This window comes from Mustela nivalis (assembly GCF_964662115.1).
Source record: "Mustela nivalis genome assembly, chromosome: X".
Classification (NCBI taxonomy): Eukaryota; Metazoa; Chordata; class Mammalia; order Carnivora; family Mustelidae; genus Mustela; species Mustela nivalis.
In genome coordinates this window covers 125,774,355-125,797,791 of record NC_139040.1, presented here as the reverse complement: position 1 = coordinate 125,797,791, position 23,437 = coordinate 125,774,355, and the positions used below count along the sequence as shown (strand labels likewise).

Sequence of the window (23,437 nt, the reverse complement as noted above, 5' to 3'; positions counted from 1 at the left end):
ATGGAACCATACATTATGTGACCTAATGTTTTGGGGATTCACCCCTTCTGTAGCATGAATCAGTGCTTCTTTCCTTTTTATGGCCAAACAATAATCCATGGCAAAGACAGACTGCATTTGTTTGCCCGTTTTACCCGTTCATCTGTTGATGGATACCTGGGTTGTTTTCACTTTCTGGCTACTGTGGATAGAGCTGCAATGAACACTCGCATATGAGTATTTTTTTTTTTTGAATACCTGTTTTCAATTCTTTTGAAACACATGCCTAGAAGTAGAATTGCTTCTCTGGAGTGTGCACCTAGGAATTGGATTGTTGGGTTGTGTGGAGCTTCTATTTAAATGTTCGATGAACCCCTCATACGCTTCTGCTTGGACTCACGTGGCAAGATGGTCTCCCTGCCCAAAGCCTCTCCTTCTCTAATCCTTCCTGTTCACTGCCAGCGGAAGTCTACAGACGGCACTCCACTGCCTCGACACTTTCAACAGCTTCCCATATTGTAAAAGGACAACCAGAGACTCCTCAGGGCTTTGGACAGCCCACATGGGCTGGCCCAACCATGCTGGCTTCAACCTACCCCTCAGTGTAGTCCCCATTTTTCTGAGACTTCCCTATCCTCCCTTCCCCTCCCCTCTACCACTACAGAGTCTCCAGTCCTAGGGCTTTCACTACCTTTCAGGAACACGTCCCTAGTAGACCAGCTGGCTGAAGTAGCCTCCCAAGTATCAACACGCTGCCTCTTCTGGAGATCCGCTCAAATGCTCTCTCTTCCAGGCCAGCTTCCATGATGTTCCCTTCCTTCCCCAGCTGGAGACGATCTTTGCTTTATCTACTCCCAGCTAGACATTTTATCTGGGCCATTGTCAGAACATTTGCCCCCAAAGGCCTTTCATCCAAAAAAAACTTGTGTAACAAGTCTCATCTCCCACACAGCATGTAAATTCTATGAGAACCAAAATCATACTTTTATCTACGTTGCCCATCATAATGCTTTGACCATGGCTGGCATTTGAAAAACACTTGAGGAAGAACCAAATGAAGGAGTGAAGGGATGAAGTTGATGAGGGAATGGACAGACATGGCTTATCAGGTAGAAGCATCCTCCCTGCTTTCTCAATCAGCTTCATCAATTAGGCCCACCTAGGACTCTAGCCGAACACGTACTAATGGCTTGATCATAGAGATTGATGTCAAGAGGTGAATCCCCAAAGGAAATCATACTGGACTGGCTGTGTGACTGTGGGCAACTTTCTTAGCCTTTCTGTGCCTTGGCTTCCTCATTTGCAAATTGCAATTAATCAAATGCAAATTGCAAATAAACTAGCTTTGCTTTGACTATTAAAATGAACTACTACTTATGAAGCTCTTAGAATGGTTCCTGGCACATGGTCTGCATTTTAGAAGAGTTTATTAAATAAAATTAAGTAAAAGAATAAGCCAACTGCTTATGCTCTAAAGGACAAAACTGTGATGGAGACAGGCAGGCAGAGTGAATACAAGGTTCTTTGAGCTGCAAAGGGAAGTTATTTAATCAGGCGCACTAACCAAACCATCCATGTGAATTCAAATGCTACGTATCTGTAATTGATTTACCATGTGTTTTTCTTCTGCTTTATTGGTTTGAAGGTCTGAGGCCATCCCAGAGAAGCACTTTTGGTCTAATCCTGATATGTCACCTCACCCAAGGTTGTCATGGGTAACTGATAACTCTTTGTTGATTAGACTTCCCTGGGCAAATGGAACTGATCATAGAGAAATCAGAGCCATATCTGGCTATGGCTTACTTTAAGAGTAACTGTGAAGCTACGTACAACAACAAACAAAACTGAGCATATTGATCAATCAATGAGAACAAAGCGCCCAAGTATATTTCCCAATGATATGTCTACTTCCCATTCTAGTCTATTCATTTTAGTCCCTAAAGGTTTAGCGAACGTGTTCTCCTAAGAACCATTGCTTAAACTTGGTGACCCTTTCCACTACCACTATTTTCATTAACAAGCTCCTCTTAGATCTGTCCCCTAGAAACATGCCTTGTCTGAATAAATTCCAATTATTCAGTTGTTTCCCGTACTTCCCATTACAGAGCCTCCTCATGACATCTGGTCTATTCCTATATTTGAGTGCTGATGAATTGTAGAGATCTACACATATATTTACCTTCATTTGCAAATTTTAATGATGCAAATGCAAAGCCAACTAAAACGTTCTACAGGGTGCATGCATTCCCTTGTCCACAGTGGAGAAACTCCATCCACTGGTATACGTGTGGTTTGGCCTGCTGGTGATATCAGAGGGTCCTCCATCTGCTATCTAGTGGACTGAATGCATAAAGGAGCCTCTCTTCCAACAGTAAGACCCAGAGTCCGACCCAATTTAAACAATTTTGAGAAAATGCATTTTTTTAAACTTTTTATTTTGAGATAATTGTAGATTCCTATTCAGCTGTAAGAAATAATACAGAGCACTCTCCTGTACCCATCACCCAGCTGCCCCCGGGGAGACCTCCTTGTGTAACTGTAGTACAATGTCACAGCCAGGAAACTGACATTGATACCATCCAACCACTCTGCTGGGGTTTCACCAATCTTGCAAGCACTCATTTGTGTGTGTGAATGTGTGTGTATCTAATTCTATGCAATTCTATCACCTGGGTAGATTTATGGGACTATCACAACAGTCAACACAGAACATTCCATCGTCACAAGGATCCCTCATGCTACCCCTTTATAACAACTCTCACCTCCCTCTCAACCTGACACCTTCTTAAATCTGGCAACCACTAAACTGTTTTCCATTTCTATAATTTTGTCATTTCAAGAATGTTATATAAATGGAATCATATGGCATGTAGCCTTTTTTGACCAGCTTTATTCACTCAGCATAATGTCTTTGAGATCCATCCAAGTTGCTGAGTGCATCAATAGTTCATTTCTTTTTATGATCGAACTGTGTTCTGTGGTATGACCACACCATGGTTTGTTTTGCCAGAAAAGCATTTTTGATTCAATGCAATTTTCTTATCTGCACCCATGCTATATAATGTAATATGACTTTGTGGGGAATTACATAAACCACCTTGTTTTTTTATTACAATACCCCCACAGTGAAGTGAAAATGCAGTCAATTTTCTGCATATTTTAAATTAAAGCTTGCACAGGTGTTTCAGTCAGCTAAATATTTTAGCTGGGACTATTTTAGCTCTGAATTATCCAAATGATTATCTCAAAAAATATTTCATTTAATTTAGTTTGCATAGAATGCCTCTGTCTGAAGTAAGTGGTGGTAATTTCAAGTAACTAATGATCGTAATTACTGGGATTTAGTCTCCTGGCCATTCTCTCCTTTGGAATTTACAGGGAGCTTATGAAAGTTCAATCACCGTATTTTTGGCAAAGGACCCTCATGCTTTGTCTGCATTTTACTGCTTCCTTTGCACCTGGGAGCAGCTATTTTAGGACTGTCTAGACAATCACTCCAGCTTTAAAGGTCTTTTCCTTTCTCTTCAAATAATCTGAGCATGGAAGGTAATAAATAGATGATGTTGGCATTCTCTCATCCAAGATGCTACTCAAACAGAGTTGGGAACAAAATTGCCGTGGCTCTGGCTCACAGAATTGAGAGGTCTTAATATGTGGTTCCAGGCTTCTACTCACTGATCCAACTTTAAACCAACAAGGTCTCCCTCCATCCATACCTCTTCACTTACGATATCAGAATCATACTTTTTGGTTGAACTTCATGAAACAGTTAACAGTTGACAATTTTGGACCTATAAAGATGGCAGTTTCAAGTGACCCAAACCAAGAGATTTGGGAAGGAATCTGGGGGGTGGTCTGGCTCCATTTCCCTTCTCTAGTTCCCAGGCAATACTCACACAGACCAGAGATGGCCCAGAAAGCAGAGCTTCTACAGATCACTCTTGCCACTGCAGGGGAATAATGGAACCAAGTACTGGGTCCAATGTCCCTGGGCTTTCTCCACATGCCTGTTCTAGGCTGTTCCTCTGAGCCCATAAGTAAGGTCTCAGGGAGACATGCACAGAGTAAGTCTACTTTCCTTAAGTCTTCTCTTTCAATAGGTGATACACACCTTTCAAGCTTTCTGTGAGACTCCTAGAGCCCATCATCTTTAGGTTCCTTAATGAGTCCTGAGAATGCTTCCTGATCTCTGGCCCTCTGGGTAATCTTCCTACTGGTACTTTCTACTGATAATAACAGTATTTCTACTGAAGGGAAAAAATACACCGGGATGCAATATATATATATATATATATATATATATATATATATATATAATTGGTGAATTTCATATATATATATATATATATATATAATTGGTGAATTTCATTTGCTTTCTTGTGTTTTATTATTAGTGGGTTTATTTTTCAATAAAATAAACCTCACTACTGCCATAAGACTCTTTCCTACAGGACAATGATGAAGCCCCAAGCTGCAGGCAAATTTTTTGAGACCCATCAGCACGTTTTTATTTTCTAATTGTCCATGTCTTCTCACTTTACAATTTTTCACTTCCCAGTTGCTCTTTAATACAATTCAGTCTGTTTTCTGCTTCCACTATTCAGATAAAACTGGTCTGGTGAAGATCACCCATGATACCGTGTTGTAAATTTCAGGGCAGGGGTGAGGGGAGAAATTGTTCTGCCTTCGTTCCACCTGATTCCACAGCAGCATTAGGCTGAGCTGGCCACTCACCCAGTCACCTTGCACCTGTTTCCTCTCCTATATTTTGCTAAATACATCACTTTGCTCACTTCTGCCTTTACTAGCCCCTTGGTTTTGTTTCTTTGCTGCTGCTCTTCCTTTTTTCAAGCTTTAAATGATGGCGTACCTCATTGCTCTGTCCTAGGCTGGTATCTCTTCAGTCCAGCCTTCTCAAGAGGTGCTCAGTGTCTATGGATCTCTTGACTCAGTCTCACCAGAAATAAGCTCCATCAGGGAAGGAAACCTTTCACATCAAGTGCTGAATTCCCAGAATCTGAAAGAGTCCCAGGCATTCCTTGGTGCTCAAGAAATATTTGTTGAAGAAATGAATTTCCTGAGGTGCTTGTGAAAATCTGAGATACATCCCTGGACTTCTAAATTGGAATCACAGTCAATCTGACATCTGAGAACCAAAATCTCTGGTCTTCTGCCACGTGACCTTCCATCCATGCTCTTTCTTTGACCCAATACCCTCCCCTCTTCCTCATCCTCCATGCTGGGAGATGTCTTTCCCGAACCCCAATACCACCCAAAGTAAGGCAGATCTCTCTACTGGGCCCCCTCACAGAATCCTCTCCTTTGAGGAATTTACTGTCACTTTAATTTTATACACACGTGTGCAACTATTTAATGAAGTCCTCTCTCCAGCCAGCCTGGCTCAGATCATGTAGGCTTCTCTTTATCATCGTATTCCCATTTCTTCATCTAAGCCTTATTCATAGTAAGCCCTCAAGAAATATCAGTGACTAAATTAATATGTATGATATGGATTAATATTATGTTAATATTAATACATCAAAAGTGTATTAATAATACATACACTAAATATATTTTGATTTTATATTAATATAATAAATAATTATTAAATGATGGCATAAATTTCTCTCTCCAGCTCCAAGCTCTCCTCTGAATTCTAAAGGTATATATCCATTTAGAGGGCCCAAGTCTCCACGTGGATATCTAGTGGGTTTCCCTTCTTAAAACTGTCCAGAGACCAAACTTAACTCCCCCCACCCCACAATCTTATTTCTCTCTCAGTATCTCCTTCATGTGGGTAGATAGCATGACCAACCTGGCTGCCCAAGCAAGAACTTGGGAGTTGCATTTGGTTCCTTCTTTTCCTTCATCAGTCTCCTATCCCATAGCCAATTAAACACCTAGCCTTGTTTTCGTCTACCTCTAAAATACATTGCAAATCCATCCCTTCTCCATCTCCACAGCTGCTACACAAGCCCAATCGCCCCTCAACAGTCAAGTGGATGGTTGTCGTGGCCCAATGACCACCATGCATCCATTCTCACTCTCTAATAATAATCCATGTTCTACACAGAACTCAAAACATCAATCAAATCATCCCTAAAAAAAGATACATCCCAATTCAATGGCTTCTGTCTGCAATGGAATAAAGTACATACCCTTTAGCTAGGCCCTGCCTATCTGTCCACAGTCCCTCATCTTCACTTCTCTTACCAGACCCTGCTTTACGCATGCTGTTCCTTCTGCCTGGAATGACTGCCCCGTGTGCCTTCACCCCCTGCCCATTTCGCAAAGCTGGCTCCTTCTCTTTTTGGCCCTCAGATTAAATGTCGCCTTCTCAGAGCACTATTCTCTAGCACTCTATCTAAAATTAGAGTCCATCTTCTGATATCTGTTACCACAGAAATCTATTTTCTATACCGCATCTACCACAACTTGGAATTACTGTTGTACCATTGTTCATTGTCTTGTTTTTGCATTGAAAAACTCCATGTCAGTCTTGTTGGCTATTTAATCCCCACACCTCAAAGCCCAGAGCATAGTTCTCAAAATAAATGGTTGTTGCATGAATGAACAAAGAAGAGAAGAACAGACAAAATAGAATGACTTCAACAGATTTGTGGTTGCTAGACCTGGGGGTACGGGGAGGGGTTGACAATAAAGACGCAGCGTGAAGGAATTTGCGGGGGGCTGGGGGAGTGTGACAGAACTCTTCTACATCCTGATTGTGGTGGTAGTTATGCAACATCATGCATTTATCAAAACTCATAGTACTTCCCCCCCCCCGACAAGATGCATTTTACTGTATATAGATTAAGAAACAAATGAATAAAATTGTGGTGTTTTGAAAACCCAAATCAACTCAGAGCAAGTCAAAGAATCCAAGCTTTATAGGCTTGGGGCTCTTTTGGGAAGGGGGGGTCAATTAACTCCCCATGTTCGTGGTCAAGTACTGACTCAAACCATACTTCCTCATTTCTCATTTATCAGTTTAAAGAAAGGAAACCGGAAACAAACTCAAGATGTGGAGATAAACAATACAAGAAAAGACAGTGGTTAAAATAATATTTAAAATAATCATGTGATAAAATGTCAGCATTTGGGACACTTGGCTCTGTTTGTATTGGCTCACCCCACGGGTGCAGTGGCTGTGGGCTGATTTCACAATGGTGCCTCCCACATACACACCCACGGCTGACCTCTGCTTTGTGCAGCAGATAGTGACTAAACTTCACATATTACCCTGGCAAAATCTACCCCTTCCCTGGAGGGCTGTTACACACAAAGTATTATAGTCTCACAGCTGAACAATGTTTCTTTCTCAAAATATTATCATGATCAACTTTCATTAGAACAAAGTTGTATGGGCTGAAAAATTGCTCTCTTTTGCCAAATTATTACTCATCATGGTATAGTCACCCAACATATGCCACTGAGAAACTCCATTCTATCGGGAGAAAGCAGGATTCACAGATATTAATAGATTCTTTAGACATGAGTTGCATTCTGTAAAGTAAGGCCATGGCATATGAATTTCATCTTGTGACCTTTCCCCCCAGCCCCCACTATTGACTTTTATCCATTAGAACGTGTTGATGGATATACCATTTCTAAATGAAATATTTGGATATCTGACTCTGATTTGGGGAAAGGGAAATAGTGAGCTAATTTCCTCTTTTATCGAGCTGAATCACTGAGCTCGCTCTGTTGCTATGCACGCATGAGTCGATGTCATAGCAACCTCCCAATCTGCTCTTAAACACACAACAGCAGAATGATGCTAATAGGTATGGGTTTTTTTTTTTTCAATCCTTAGATTTTATACGTTCTCTTAGCAGCTTTAATTTGATAACATATTTTATTGTACAGGGTAATTTAGTTCTCCTTTGGGAGTCTTATCACTGCTGACCGCTGTAGATATCATCAAGACCAGCATTAGAGAAGTGTTTACTTCTTGGAAAATTCACCCATGGTTGCCCTTTATTCATCTTAATCCTTTGCTCCCCATTAAAAATTTGCACTTTGGACAGTATAGGCTGGATCCACTTTAGGATTTTCTTTATGAGCATCCTAAGTTTAAATGGGACTGAAATATATTCTTTGAAATTCATGAAATGGAGGACTACACAGACTTCTCATATACCTATTTAAGTAAATTCAATGAACATGTAATTATCACTTGGTATGTACTAGGAAGTGTGCCAGGCTCTAGAAAGAAGTAACAAAATCTTCACTATCAAGGGATTCGGAAAACAACCAAGAGGCAGAGATAAGGGGATATTCTTCTCTGAGCTCTTGCTGTAGAAAATAAGGTACGGGTACTCTTGAATTCTGCCACTTTGGGGTTTCGATTTTTCACCTACAAAATATGCTGTAACATCTCACTTCAGGCTAGCATAGGACAATCACGGAACACACCATCTCAATCACTGTCCGTAAAGTGTCACTGGCCGATGGACTGAAAGAATAACTGGCTTGTTCCTGAAAACACCCAAAATAGGTTTCCAATTGCCTACTTCAAAATTATTCGGCTGCCTGGGCTGATGTTCTAATTAGTGCAGGAATTGTGTCTGTCATCTTATACATAGGGGATACATTTTGCTGAAACTTTAGGTATCTAACCACCCTTCCACAGTCATATGTTGACGAAACCAGAGTGAGGAAACAATCTGGCTCCAGTCACTTCTCAGCCGAGCACCTACTTCTGATTTGAAGAACGTGGATCAGGTACCGGAGGACACTTCGACTCTCTCACGGACCAGATGCCTTTTTAAATGTCTCAGCAAACTGGCATCTTTTCATTTCTGATCAGGTGGAGAGAGCACGCATTCTTCACACTACACACGTTCTTTCCATAAAGCCCACCGTAGCTAGCCCCTGCTGCTCTCAGAAGAGGGAGCAAAAGCCTCCATTCCATAGGTCTGTCTGGATCATAATGCTAGAGGTAGAAGGCCCTTGTCGTTCCTAATGAATCATATTCCTAAGTTATTTGTACATTATGAAGAAGTAAGTTTGGCATTTTTAGAAGTATTAACTTGTGACTTCAATAGAGACCCCCAAGGTTAATATTCCTTTGAAAAGCTACTGTGGAAACATATTTCCCATCAGTTAAGCCACAAGGAGTTGGTCCCCGGGGCCAGCCTCAGAAGAGAACTTCTTAGAAACGCAAGAGCTTGCCCTGCACCCCAGACCTACAGAATCGGACACTCTGGGTGGGGTCTGGCAATCTGTGTTCCCACACACCCTCCAGCGAGCTTCAGTGCATGCTCAGGTATGAGAACCACAACTTTACACAATACATGTTACTCATTTAGGATCAGACATATATACACTGAAGCTGAGAAATAGCTCCTTTCTTCTTTTTGATGCTATGAGCTTTTGGGGTTTTTGTTTGTTCGTTTGTTTGTTCTTGCCTATTCGCTTGTTTTGTGCTCTTTTGGTATTCTGACAAAAGTGGGGTTTCTGCCTATCCTAGTGTGGTTATGACGCAAGTTCACCTAGTTCCTGATGAACTAAAAAGTCATTGTAGACATTTCAGCTTCAAAGAATTACCTATTTATTTATTTTTAAAGATTTTATATATTTGTTTGACAGAGACACAGCGAGAGATGGAACACAAGCAGGGGGAGCAGGAGAGGGAGAAGCAGGCTTCCCGCAGAGCAGAGAGCCTGACATGGGGCTTGATCCCCGGACCCAGGGATCATGACCTGAGCCGAAGGCAGATACCTTATGACTGAGCCACCCAGGCGCCCCAGAGTTACCTATTTAAAATATAAGCTATTAGCAGCAATAATAAGAGGATGACTAATTTGAATCACCTAGCAGCTTGGGTCTGAAGAAACATCAATGGCTTAGAGTCAGCCAGACTTTACTCCAGCATTGTACAGGTTAAGTGGGGGTTTCTCAACCTCAGTGCTATTTGCACATGGGGCCAGATAATTCTCTGTGGGAGGGAAGCTGCAGGACCTTTTAGCAGCCTCCCAGGTCTCCACCCACTAGGTGCTAGGGGCAAGAATAAAGTGTCCCATTTCTATTGGTCCACGAGGAATTCTCAACTTTGGCTGCACAGTGGAATCCATTAAAAATGCTGATGCCCACAGTCCATCCCAGCTGGGTTGTAGCCGATCTTGGGGGTAGGCTCAGGAGTCCACAGGTACTCTCTCAAAGTTCACCAGGTGTTGCTCAGGTGCGGCCAAGACCTCCAAACACTGTATTGACATCCCTGTTCCTTAATTTCCTTACCTGGGAGATGGATGCAATGCTATCTGTTCTAGCTATCACACAGAATGTCCCAAGGATTGAATGACAGATCACTTGTAAAAGCACATGTTCCACCAAGCACAATGCTAAGGGCAGCAGGGAGAAATAATGGATTGGAAAAAGATGCCGTGCAAAAGCTGTATCCAGCCCTCTGTAATGAACTCGGACGATTTATATTTACTGTCTCTTGGATGCACACCTCATTTACAATAGGTGAGAGATGTGGGGAATTTGCAAAGTGTTTCTTAGGAGTAAACCGGTAGTGTCATTTAGTCCTAGAAAAACGTATTAGATTAGATCAAACTGTCATAATGTTCACCAACAATAATGTGCACATCCAAAATCAAATCCCTAATCCTTCTACCCTCTTGGCTCTCAATAACTCATCTGAATAAGTAGGAGAGGATTCCAATTAATCTGAAGGTAAATAACCTCTTTAAAAACTGTTACAAAGTAGAAAAATCATATATATTAGAAGTCTGGTATAGGCTTCAACTGTGTCCATATGTATGATTTCTTTAGAAAAACAAAAAGATCATGGGGCAACTGGGTGACTCGGTCAGTTAAGCATCTGACTCTTGATTTTGGCTCAGGTCGTGATCTCAGGGTCATGAGATAGAGCCCTGAATCAGGCTCCATGCTCACTGCTGCTTGAGATCCTCTCTCCCTCTCCCTCAGCCCCTCCCCCTGCTCATGCTCTCTTTCTAATAAATAAATAAATAAATAAATCCTTAAAATAAATAATAAAAATGAAAGATCAAAGTATCTGAAAAAAACAATACCAAATATAAATGGTTATTAAATTTGAACGACAGATACATAAGTTTTTTTATTTTTTTAAACTTTTCTATATTTTTGAAATATTTGATTAAAACTAAAAGAATATGTTAAGATCGGTTGGAACAAAGCCTCCGAGAATACTCTGAAGGAACAATAAAGAAGACATGTTTTAGTTGGTGTCAGGTGACCAAGGAGACCCCCAGAGGGTTGGAAGGCCAGCTGGAGGCAAAGGGGCTCCACCTCAGACTGCCTGGCTCTGTTTCCACTACTGGCATATACAGGTAGCAGACATCAGGCCTTTGACGTTCAAGATCAGTGTTGAACTTGCCCTGCATGGAAGGAGTTTATTTTTGTCACATGTTCTACCAGCTTTTACACTAAGCAACATATTATGAAATATCTGCTTCTCCCCTCCCCCGTACTCGTCTCTATTTCTAGAAAGCAATATGGTGGTAATTGTGACATTTTACAAAAAAGGGAGTAAGAGGACAGTCCTTTAGGTGCATCTTTTAAAAGAACTAATTTGGGGGGCACCTGGGTAGCTCAGTCGGTTAAGCGCCTGACTCTTTGATCTCAGCTCAAGTCTTGATCTCAGGGTCATGAATTCAAGCCCTGCACTGGGCTCCACGCCGGGTGTGGAGCACACTTTAAAAATTAATTAATAAATTAAAAGAACCAATTTGCTGGAAGCACTGCACTTGAGTGTAGGCTGTGATCAGATAAGTGAGCAGAACAGTGTTTCTCCTGGAGTAGGAGTTGGCAAACTACAACCCGCAGGCCAAATCCAGTCTGCTGTTTCTGTAAATACAGTAGTAATTTTACACGGCCTGCTCTGTTCCTTTACATATTATCTCTGGATGTTTTCAGCTACAACATCAGAGTTGAGTAGTTATAACAAACCCCGGGCAAAAGCCTAAAATATTTACCATCTGGCCCTTCATAAAAAACTTTCTGAACTCCTTAACATATAAAATTTTCCCATAGAAACAATAATAAGAGATTAGACAAAAGGAAAAATTTAATGACTTTTCATACTATTGTCATATGATAATACACATCTCTATTTTTCTTTTAATACTCACAAACCAATTATAAGAGATTCAAATACTAACTACCATTTTTTCTCTTTAAAAAAATTGGTGTGGCCTACAAAGGAAACCTAACGGTGGATGTGTGTTGATGATTAATAATTTAACATGTTGACAATCTCTCAAACTGGCACTTTCCTAGCGTAAAACTATTTTAATTGTACAGTTATTTGGAGCTGAATAACTGCATTACACGTAAAACTACTTATGAAAATTTATTAACCAAGAATTCTTCCCTTTTTAAAGAAATACAAAAGTCATAGTTGTATGCTAGAGAGAAATAGAAAGGTGATCTCCTTTCCAGCCCTTTAAAAATAATTACCTTTATAAAGAGTAAAGATGACATTTATGTTTCAACATAACAGGCCTGGCCTTTCCAGTGTTTGCGGAAATTTTAAGAAAAGGCACTTTTGCAGCTACAAAAAGTTGTATCATTCCCAGTAGCCTCATAAATTGAAAATAAGACCCTACTGATATCCCTTCATTTCTCCTCAAAATGATCACAGAATAGGAAAATAGGAAGAAATAAAACAGAGTGCAGAGTTATGGTTGCCAAGGCAACCGTAACCATATTTCCTTTGAACTTCGGTGGAGCATCCACTGTAGTTCAATCCAAGTTCATGTTTCCTTAGGAAGCTTATATAAATTCAAAGTCCTTATTATCTACAGCATTATCATTCTAATCAAGCAAGTGATGACAAGAGTAAAGAACAGGAACTGAAATGCCCATGGCACTCCTCTCATGGGGAAAAGCTGGGAAAACAACACTTGCCACTTGCTAGCATACCCAATGGCCAAGAGAACATTTGTCCCCACTCCACTCCATTCGACAAGCATGTGCGGTACTCGCCATGGATGGGGAACGTGAGCCCCACCCCTAGACAATGCAGTAAGCAGAGACTAAAATGAGCTGTGATTGCCTCGTAGATCTCCACAGCCCTAGAGAACTATGAGAAAGTACAGAATGGCTAGTAGGCACACTCTACAGATTAGCATTTGGGGACCTTTCTCTTAAAGGAAAATATTTATAAACACCCATTTGCCTTCATAGTGGAGAGAAGAAAAATGTTTCCATACAATTGTCAGGAAGCCATTACTACTCATTTGTATCTCATTTGATGCTGCCTTCCGGACTGAAGAGGAAGTTGTTTACTCCAGGAGATGGTCAATATCTTGGAGGCTGGGGAGCCCTAAACAATCTTTGTTCATATTTTCCAACTTAGGCACTTGGCAATTTGAAGGTCTGTAAAGATGGTTGGTATTTTCCCATAGAAACAATCATATGCATAGTGATTTGGGTTCTCGGGCCACCTGATGTGGTCTCATTTAACCCACAACAAACCTGAAGTGTGGAGTGGGAAGTATAAAAATAAATGGGAACACAATTCTCATTCATCTCAGACCCTGGTAAGAAGAGGCGTCCTCCATCATGGTATAAGAGAAAGAGCACTGGGTTGGGGTCAGAGGTCCCTTTCGGTGGCTTTAGACCAGAGACCATCTCCTGTGAGTCCTGTGGAATCTCCTGGGTCCATGTCAGTAGCCTGCCCCACCCGCCATAGGCTCTCCATCCAGAACTTGCTGGTTAAATGAAATAATGAGCACAGTATGATTCTGGGCTAGTCACTTGACCATCTTTGAGATTTAGTCTCCTTCCCTGTGAATCTGAATTAGATGCTTGAGTAGACCAGGCGCTATGCTCGTCTTGCCATCTATTCATCTCCCCTCAGATTGGTGGGCAACCCATTTTATTCCTGTTTTTTTCCACTATAGGGATAATAATGGTTGCCACAAGTGGTGGCTGGAAAGACGTATCACTAGGATGGAGACAGAGACCACTGGTGGGTATAGGAGAATCATGGTTTTGGAAAGGAACTTCCTGAAAATAGAGACACCTAGTAGCATTTTTCTCTGAACCAATAATGTGATAACAAACACTTCACAAATTCAGCCTCTCTGGGAAACCCTTTTTGAATAACGCCCACCTCGCCTTTCTGGTGTCTCCTTTCCCTGAGATTTTACCTTCTTTCTTTATTTTTTTTGTTTCTGGGACAGTGATCCCTTCTCACTTAGTCTATTTTTTTGCCATTTAGTGGCTATCCCCTGACATGGTAGGGGTGTGCATCTGTTTCATTCAGAGCTGTATCTCCAAAACCCAGAGTAGACATTCGACACCTATTTACTGAACATATGAATCACTGAATGAGAGAAAAGAGTATACTCTGCTTTAGATCTAAATAGAGGAGCTAGATAACTCAAAATACAGACTTTCCAAAAAAGAAAAGGAAGCATTAATGGAAGACAAATCTTGGAATCTTATTAAATCTAGGAGGAGAAGGACAATCATTTTTGGTCAGAAAAATTAAGGTAAGGAGACCCAGTATTCCAGACCACTACCCAGCAAATTCAGTAACTGGAGTGGTTGCTTAAAGACAGAAGCTCTTGCCTATCTCTAAACATGTATAAAGAAGGGCTGCTGTTGGACTTTAGGCTACCCTGAGGCCTGGGAGCTAGCCCATACAACGGAGAAACAAGACCATCAGCATGGGTAGGTGTGCCTTTCAGTTCCTGCTCTGCTTCTTAATGCCTTAATGTCTTAATGACTTTGAGCAGTTAGAGCACCTTCCATCTTTCAGTTTACTCCTTTCTAAAACCGGAAGATGGCCCACTGCCTTTCGAAGTTGTTGTGAGGGTGAAATGAAAAGATGTAAGTAAACCCAGGAGACAGAGAACTTTCAACAGGCGATGACTTTCTCACCATTGCTTCCCATCACCCTCCCAGCTTTGCCCCCAATAGCAACAGGTTGCCCAAGTCACTGAACCCCTTGGTCTCCACTTTCTGCTCCTAGAAGATGAACAATTGTGTTAGAATGATTCCAAATAGATCTTCCCCTTTGAAAATCCTGTGCACTCACTTTTACCTCCCCAAGTATGTAATTACGGGGCTGGATGAATTAAAGAGATCTTATAGAGATAATCTAGATGTATCTACACAAGATTATTAAGTATTGTGAATTGTGTGTGTTGTAATTCTAGACTCATAGCCCTAAGATGTAATTTTTCCCGAACAAGTCTTCTGGAAGAAGAGTTACAGTCCATGTCTCAGCAATTCAAACTCCAGAGAGTTTTTCAATGTTTGGGAGGGGCTGAAGAGGCCCAACATTTTAAAGATGAAAATTTGGTGCTGAAATCTTCCTTTTGCATTTATGACTGTGTCCCAAAAGAGAATCCTAGAAAAGAGAAGTGTGGTTCAGAAATACCAAGAGACCTCTTAAGAATCCAGCAAGGTTTCATACGCATTTCAGTTGATTTATGCTTTAAAATTGTTCCTCATTTACAAGTTCCCACAGTTATACTACCCAAACAGGATGAATCTGACAACCTGTGAATAACGAGAAAAGAAAGAAAATCAAGTTACCACACAAATTATTTTCCCTTTGGGTCACGTGCACCCCATAAGATACCTTGAATACAGCACTGACATCACAGAAAAATTTACTTAGGATTAGTGGAAAATAATTTACTGGTTGCCATCCAGTCTTTAAAAGTCCTTTTTAAAAAGGAACCTATTCAAAGAGTTCCCAGGGGAGAAAATCTTTTAATTCTAATACCTTTGCCCAAAGAAAAAAATGGTCTGAATTATTTCCAAATATGCTAGTGAAAAAGAGCTCCCTTGAGTACAACCACAATTATTAATTCCTTAAAGCATGTCTTGGTTTGAACAACATACTTTCAGGTCATATTCAAATCACACACCTTTGGGACATATTCCGATCGTACGCACACATACACACACGGCACCAGCCACCTTCCCCGTTTCCTCCTGTAACCAGAAAATGGAACGGTTTACAGCAACCATGCACATCCTTCAATATGCATAAAAAATAACGGTTTTAACCAAGAAAGAAGCACAAAGAACATAATCAGGGCTGAAATCAGTCCAAATGAATAAAGGTTTTTAAGACAAAAATAAACCTTAAATTCTAATATAACTTTGCCTGGATCAACAGCTACCATGTTAAAATAAAATATCTATATCACATAATTAAATACAGGTGACCTAGAAACACCCAACTTACAAATATCCTGTATGTGGGAACAGCCAACCCAGGTGAGTTGGACCAGGACTAGGGCAGGCTCTCCCCAGGTCTGAAGGCAGGAGAAGGATTCCCCTTGGTCTCTTCCTGCTGGACACCGGTGTTGGCAGTGATTAGAGTAGAAGGGAGAAATGGGAAGCCACGGTGCTCTTGCCACCACAGTATTCCCTTCCCACCATGCTCACCAAGGAATCCATTTCCTATAAATGTTACAAAGAGCGCCTTGGTTCCCAGGCGGGTCCATCAGAAGTCCGCTGGGCCCACAGTACAGCTGGAACTGTGCTATTAATACTAGGCTGACTTCCCACTTGGAAGCCAACTCCAGCCCTGACAGTGTTCATCAGCTCTGTTATGGTTAAATGGATTTGTGGGCGGTCCTGGGAGCCTGCCAGTTAGAACATCCTTTCTGTGGGAAAATTCCTGCCGAGGCCCAAACAACTCACTGACAAACATGGTTGTAGACCACACGTTGGGAGACCCTTAGGCATTGACAAATCAATCCTCACCTTTCCTTTCTGGAAGTGCTTGGGTGATCGCTAGAGTAAAAAGTTACACAGATAAACATACGGCGGGTTCAACACTCGGCACCTGCCATGGTAACTAACAGGCATATTTGCTGCCTCGTTAATACAGTAACACATCTGCCTCTCCCCTGACACACATACACATGTACACACTCATTAGGACACTTGAGACCCATCACATGCATGCACACACTCCACCGTGCCATGTTCCATGCGAACATGTTTTTGTCTACAAAGAAGTATCTTTGTCTTTTCTTGGGAGAAGAATAAACCATGATCCAGGCTTGAACTATGAGTACTCTAGCTGTTGTCTTCTTGCTCTGGGGATTGATTTGTACTTGTTCATCTATATCAGCTGGCTCCTCCCCAGGCCAAAAAGACAACTATAGGACAACCAGCCAAAGCATAGAGATGCTCAGCCATGGGACAGAAAGTGAAAGAGCTATAATCAAGATTAGACCTGGGATCTGAATAACATTGTGTTCAAATCAACTGAGAGACTCTCTCTTACATAACAGTCCTCTTGGATTAGTGAAACTTACACGTGTAAAGGATCCCATTCTCATCAATGGCAAAGAGACTGGTAAAAGTTGATGAATTGCAAATCCAAATCGTTTCAACACACATACACAGAGCTAACAGTGCAAGAGAGGAGATGTTAGATGATTTTATCAGCAGATTATATTCTGCTAGGAGATGAAAAATATTCACTGCCTAGGAGCCTTAAAAATGCACACTCTTAACCTGTCCAAGGGAGACAGTGGTGATGCTGAAGTGAGTACATTCAACATACTTTCAGTCTTTGTAGCCCAAGAAAGCCCAAGCTGCATTATTTACTTAAAGACAGCACAGGAACCACTGAAGACCACAGTGGTCTATGGAAGAGCCAAGGGTTTCCCAAATCTGCTATCTTCTTAAGTCAGTCGATCGGTCTTTCAGCAAAGGGTAAGGGCAGAGACAAGGACCAAGTTCAGTGTGGTGGCCTGTCCTCCAGGGAGGAGACCAGAAGAGATTTTAGCACACATGAATCATTTCCAGTACAGAGCCAGTAATGATATTTCAGCTTTGCTGTTATATCTTTTTTAAAATTTTATGGTATTTTTCAAAAGATTTTATTTACTTATTTGAGAGAGAGAGAGAGAGAATGAGAGAGAGGGGAGTCAGTGGGAGAAGCAGACTCCCTGCTGAGCAGGGAGCCTGATGTGGGACTCTATCCTGGGACTCCGGGATCATGACCTGAGCCAAAGGCAGTTGCTTAATGAACTGAGCCACCAGGGGCCCAATTTTATGGTATTTCAATCATATCTCAATTTATTTTATTTTTGTATTATGTTATGATTAGTTACCATACAGTATGCCATTAGTTTTTGATGTAGTACTACAAGCGTTACAAGTGTTACATATAACACTGAGTGCCCCATGCAATCCATGTCATACCCACCACCATCTTTCTTACTTAATTATCCCCAAGGATAAAATATTCTCACTTCCATGGGGAATCTGAAATGAAGAAAGAGCAGATTTGGGCTTATTCTTAAAATAAATGCCTGAGAATGATATTTTAGTTGGCACAGAATATATATAAACATAAATAAATATTTTATATTTCACCTAGATTGATCTATATACATTGTGCATATGTATATATATATATACATATATATGTATATATATATACATACTGCTTTTTCATACAATAGGGATGCTAAGTGACCTTTAAAAATGCTTTCAAATTGTACTCTTGAGTTCGAGCGTACTTAGGACTACATCTATCTGTGGGTTGCTAATTAGAAATTACTGTCTCACTAACAGGTTTCCAAACCCAAAGTAAGATGCAAGTTCATACATCTACATCGGTTGTTAAAAGTATTATCCTTTATACTATTATAGAAGCATCAACACAAGTCCATCCTCTGGAGCAGCCATAGCTCCTTGGATGGCTCAGTCTGATTGATACACAGAGGTAAGCCCCAGAAAGAAAGTGTTCCTTCATGGGCATTTGGAAAGAAGGTAAAAAAATAACTTCCTCATCCACATTAGGTAGACCTGGATGGTGCTGTGGAACCAGAAAAAGGTATTAATTCCACACAGGGCTTTCTCCCAGGCAAAAGCATTTTAAAAAAGAAAAATAGCTTTTTTGAAAAAGTCCTAATTTCCAGTCACCCTGAGAACTAAACTTCTTCCTTTCAGGGAGTTGACCAGACTTGACCAGTGTTTACAAGTCTTGGGTGTTGATACACTTGCTGGGGTACAGTTGCCTGACCAGAAGCCATCTGTCTTGCTCAACAGGAAGGCTATACTATACTCAGAATTAACAAAACAAAATAAAACACCAGAAAAAGAATATATATATATATATAAAAAAGGATGGCAGACATGTTAATTGGGCTAAATTGTCCCAAGGGCCACACCTATTTCTTGGTAGTTGATCAAATCCAGCTTAGGATAAGGAGTTAGAATACGTGGCAAGCGGCCCAACTGAGTTTTTGCCAGATACCTCCTTGTTTCAATTCCTTCTTCCCTAATTGCTCGGCTTCCTCTGAGTACTTTCTGGTCACTCTCCCTGACCCCATCATTGGAAAGGGTGTGTCTGTAAAGTGGGTGCAGTCATATTCTAGACAAGTCACTGCCTGGGATTTATAATGAGCCAACAGTCTTCTGTGACTGCAGCAGGCAAACTTTTCATGCAAAGAGATGCTCAGAATACCTGAAAGGATAGAGAAGCTAACTTTTTATTGTTGCCAAACTAATAAGATTTTGGGTGCCTGATGGCTAATAAATGGTTATATGTATGGAAGAATTTGGTCTTTCATAAAACCTGATAGGGATACAGTAGAGCAGTAGTTAAAGGTTAACTACCACCTTGCACTTCCTTAATGGTTTCCATTACAAGAGAACCTAATAGTTGTGAATGTCCAAACTAGTCACGGTCCAGGGTCAGTGTGCAACATCTATCCTACAAGCTCATTGTCATGATTAAATGAAATACATACACATATGTTTTCACCACCATCATCATGATCATCATCACCATCGCCATCATTGTCACCACCACGACTACCATCGCCATCATTATTATCATCATCCTTCAATGTGAGAAGAAGGACTACTCATTATAGAATTTTCGTTAGGAAGGGAATGCGATCTATGATAGAGTAAACTCAAAGGTAAACATGGTAATCTACAGTTTCTTTTATATAGAAGAATGTCCCAACAGTTCATCAGCCTCAATATACCTTGCCTCAACAAACCGTCTATCTCCACTTTTCTCACATTACCCAGAAGCCTGAAGGTTTACATAAATGACCAATTTCAGTGAAGTACTGGACAAATCTTTCTGGAACATTTGTGGACCAGACAGTAAAATGCAGCAGACATGGTTGTACTTTCATGTGAACTTAAGAACTAATTAACCTGGGCACCAGGGGGCTCAGCCAGTTAAGCATCTGACTCTTGATTTCTGCTCAGGTCATGATCTCAGGGTTGTGAGATTGAGCCCTGAGTTAGGCCCCGTACTGAGCGTGGAGCCTGCTTAAGATTCTCTCCCCTTCTCCCTCTGCCCCTCCCTGCACCCCACCCCCGTCTAAAAAAATGGGAAAGAACTAATTAACAAAGAGGGCAAGACTACAATGGTAGACACTTGGCCCCGCCTTGCTCAACAACTTCACCAAAAACTGACACAGAAGTATAGATCCTGCTTACCAAATCTGCGGGTGGCACTAAGCTAGGAAAAATAGCTAATAAGAGAGAATTAGGGTTTTAAAATATAGTTTAAATTTACATATAATAATTTCATTAGATCCAAATGTTTAGAATGAGGCTAAAACAAAAAGATTCAAAAAATTAGAAAGAAGTTTGCATTTAAATTATTAAAAAAATTAATCAGAAATAGAGAAGTGACTTGAGGAATAGGTAGAGCTCTGTGACTATCCACTAAGCACAAAGGAAAGCTGACAATAGGGCTAAACCAGGTAAAGTTAACTTAGGCTGCATGAAAAGAACTTGAGAATCCAACTCAAGAAAAGTGATAATGCCCTGGGGTCCACCCAGACTACAATACTCCAGGAGCAGCAAACTGTGCTGGAGGAGCACAGCTTTGAAAGACAATCCGGCAAGCCCTGAATAGGGCAGTGTGGCTAGGAGAGAAAGTTTCTGGAAAGGCATTAAGGCTGTGTAGTCTTGCCTGGGGATGGGGTAGTAGAAATGAGGGATAACAGAAATGCTGACTAGCCAGCAGGTAAATTCAGTAGTAGATCAGGCCTATCTTTCAAGAGAGAAGATTTCAAATGGCTGGAATTCCAGGGAGTAGGTCTGGCCTTTCCCAAGGAGATCTTTCTAAAGAAAACATTTACCCAAGAAGTGACTTAGGGGTAAGGGGACTCAACAGTCAAGAGGTTTGTGCAGATAACCATGGGCTCTCCCGTTCTCAGCGTGGAGAAAAGGATTTCTGCTTTGCGGGAAAGGCCAAACATATGGCCTTAGAGGTCCCACCACTGTCATTCAATTCTCCTATGTGACTTTTGACGACAGCCAGGAAGAAGATGCAGTGGGTTCATCAAGGGAGAAGGAGATGCTTAGAAACGGGAGACACGAAGTCTACCAATGGCTCTGGGTGGCTAAGGGCTGTAGCAGGTGACACAGCCTCCTTCATAGATCTACGCTAATTAAATAATAAAGGCCTGAACCAAACTTCAGAAGTTCACTTAAGGTTGATCCTATCCTGAAGACAATGTGGGGAAGACAGTTTGCTAGCACCCTATGTGCTATCCATGCCCTCGGAAGGATGGATGCTGCCTCACGTTTTTTCACGTCTTCCCAAGAGCTTAGCTCCGAGGCACGCAGCCAGAGCTCCCCAGTTACCTTTGGCTTTTTCTCCAGAGGATTCAGGTTAAAGAATGAGGAATGACTTACCCATGGTGGCAGTCTAGTGCTTTCACTAGGGTGAACGATCCTGAACCTAATTGGAAGTGTTTGGACATCGAAGTGATGAAACATGGTTTGGGCTGTTTTGTGGCAAAATATCATAGTAGTCTGTCAACACAGGTATTTTTTTTTCCTTAAATTTTCTGATGGCTGGTCATTTTTTTTTAACTTGTCTTTTCAAAAATATACTTTTTTTGTGTCTGATGGGACACTAACAATTTTGTTAGTCTGCACTTCAGTACTCTAATGGTTCAATATCATAGCATACACTGTGTTTTAATATAATATAGGTACCTTTTAATAACTAACAAAACTCTCTAGAAGATCTAATCGCTACACAGTTAAATTACACCAAAGCAACTTGAGAATCTATCACATCATTAAATAACACAAAACGGCCATATTGCCTTGACCCAGAAACGAGGACAATGATGCTACAGAGCTAAAGCAAGGCTAGAACATGATTGTAGGGCACACTTGCTGAAGGAGCACATTTCCAAATATCTGCTTTACCTCTTCATTGCTCTTGGCCATGCACTTGGTCCTAACTGAGTCTGTGGCTCCCGTTAATTCATTTTCACCTTGTATTGCTGGGGAATTTCACCACAGCCTTATGACCTGCCAGTAGGTGACTCTCTGGGTCAACTGAGAATGCCGTGGCTTTCGCTCCTGCAGTCTCGGAGCATTTCATTGTGGATTTTGATTACCATGGTGTTGTGCTTATGAACCACCCCCAAACTGCGCTGAACTGGGAAGTCATTTTCTTCTGGTTACCTTTTTAATTAATATCAAAATGACAGACACATACACAATGCGTCATTCTTTACAGACACTGGTTCATCATTGGACTTAATCACTTCCAGAGCAATGCAGATGGATGAAATCCAAGGGGCTCTGATTCACAGGATTCCTGGCTTTTCTCCCATTCAGCTGGTGGGAAATTCTTTCTCTTTTTAAGTTAGGGGTGGAGTTGGAGAAATCTGTGTCCTACACTCTCATGATTGGGCTCCTGCCTTTACTGGTCTCCAAATCTGCTATGTTTCTTGGTCAGTTGATCGGACTCCTAATTCTAGCCATTGCATTCAAACAGCTGCATTATTTTTTTTCCTTTCTTCCCCCAATGTCACAGCACTTTTCAAATATGGGGCCTCTCTAGCTGGCTGCACAGATCTGCCTGAGTGACACACAGCGTCTTTCTTCTGTGCTCAGAAGTCACCTGCATCCCAGGGATCATCTTGGGCAGCCTGTAAGTCATGACCAGTGGTGTGCTAGGGACATAGCAATTTTCTTAATAAATCTCTGCTGTGTAGAGGGAGGAGCTAGAATTACCAACCAGGTCTGCTTTTGCTCAAACTTGTGTCTTAACTACCACTTTAAAAAAACCGAGATATAATTCACATACCATTAAATTCACCATCTTAAAGTCTGCAGTCCAGAGGGTTTAAATATATTCAGAGAGCTGTGCAACCATCACCACAATCAATTTGACAACATTTTCATCATTCCAAAAAGAAACCCATACCCAATAACATTTGCTCCCCATTCTGCGTTTCCCCAGTCCCTGCAATCATGAATTTCCTTTCTGTCCCTACGTATTAGCCCGTTCTGGGTACTTCATATAAAAGCAATCATAGAGCATGGGCTTCTTGCATCTGCACACTGTACTTAGCATAATGTTGTCAAGGCTCGTCCATGTCGTAGCACTTACCATTGCTTTTTATAGCTGAAGAATATTGCATTGTTTACCTATATCGTGTTTGCTTATCTATTCATCAGGTGATGGGCATTT

General features: G+C 41.2%; 1 protein-coding gene across 6 annotated transcripts in view; it reads right to left on the bottom strand.

Annotated features, from left to right (window-relative positions):
- ARHGAP6 (Rho GTPase activating protein 6) overlaps positions 1 to 23,437 on the bottom strand; it is a 475,091-nt gene that overhangs the window by 155,130 nt on the left and 296,524 nt on the right. Inside the window, exon 1 of one of the 6 annotated variants that reach the window (XM_082717094.1) lies at positions 4,850 to 4,991. The exons of the other annotated variants lie outside the window; for them this stretch is intronic. The gene's annotated coding sequence lies outside the window, so the exon portion shown is untranslated. Of the gene's footprint in view, positions 1 to 4,849; positions 4,992 to 23,437 lie in introns of those variants that run through there. 6 annotated transcript variants of the gene reach the window in all.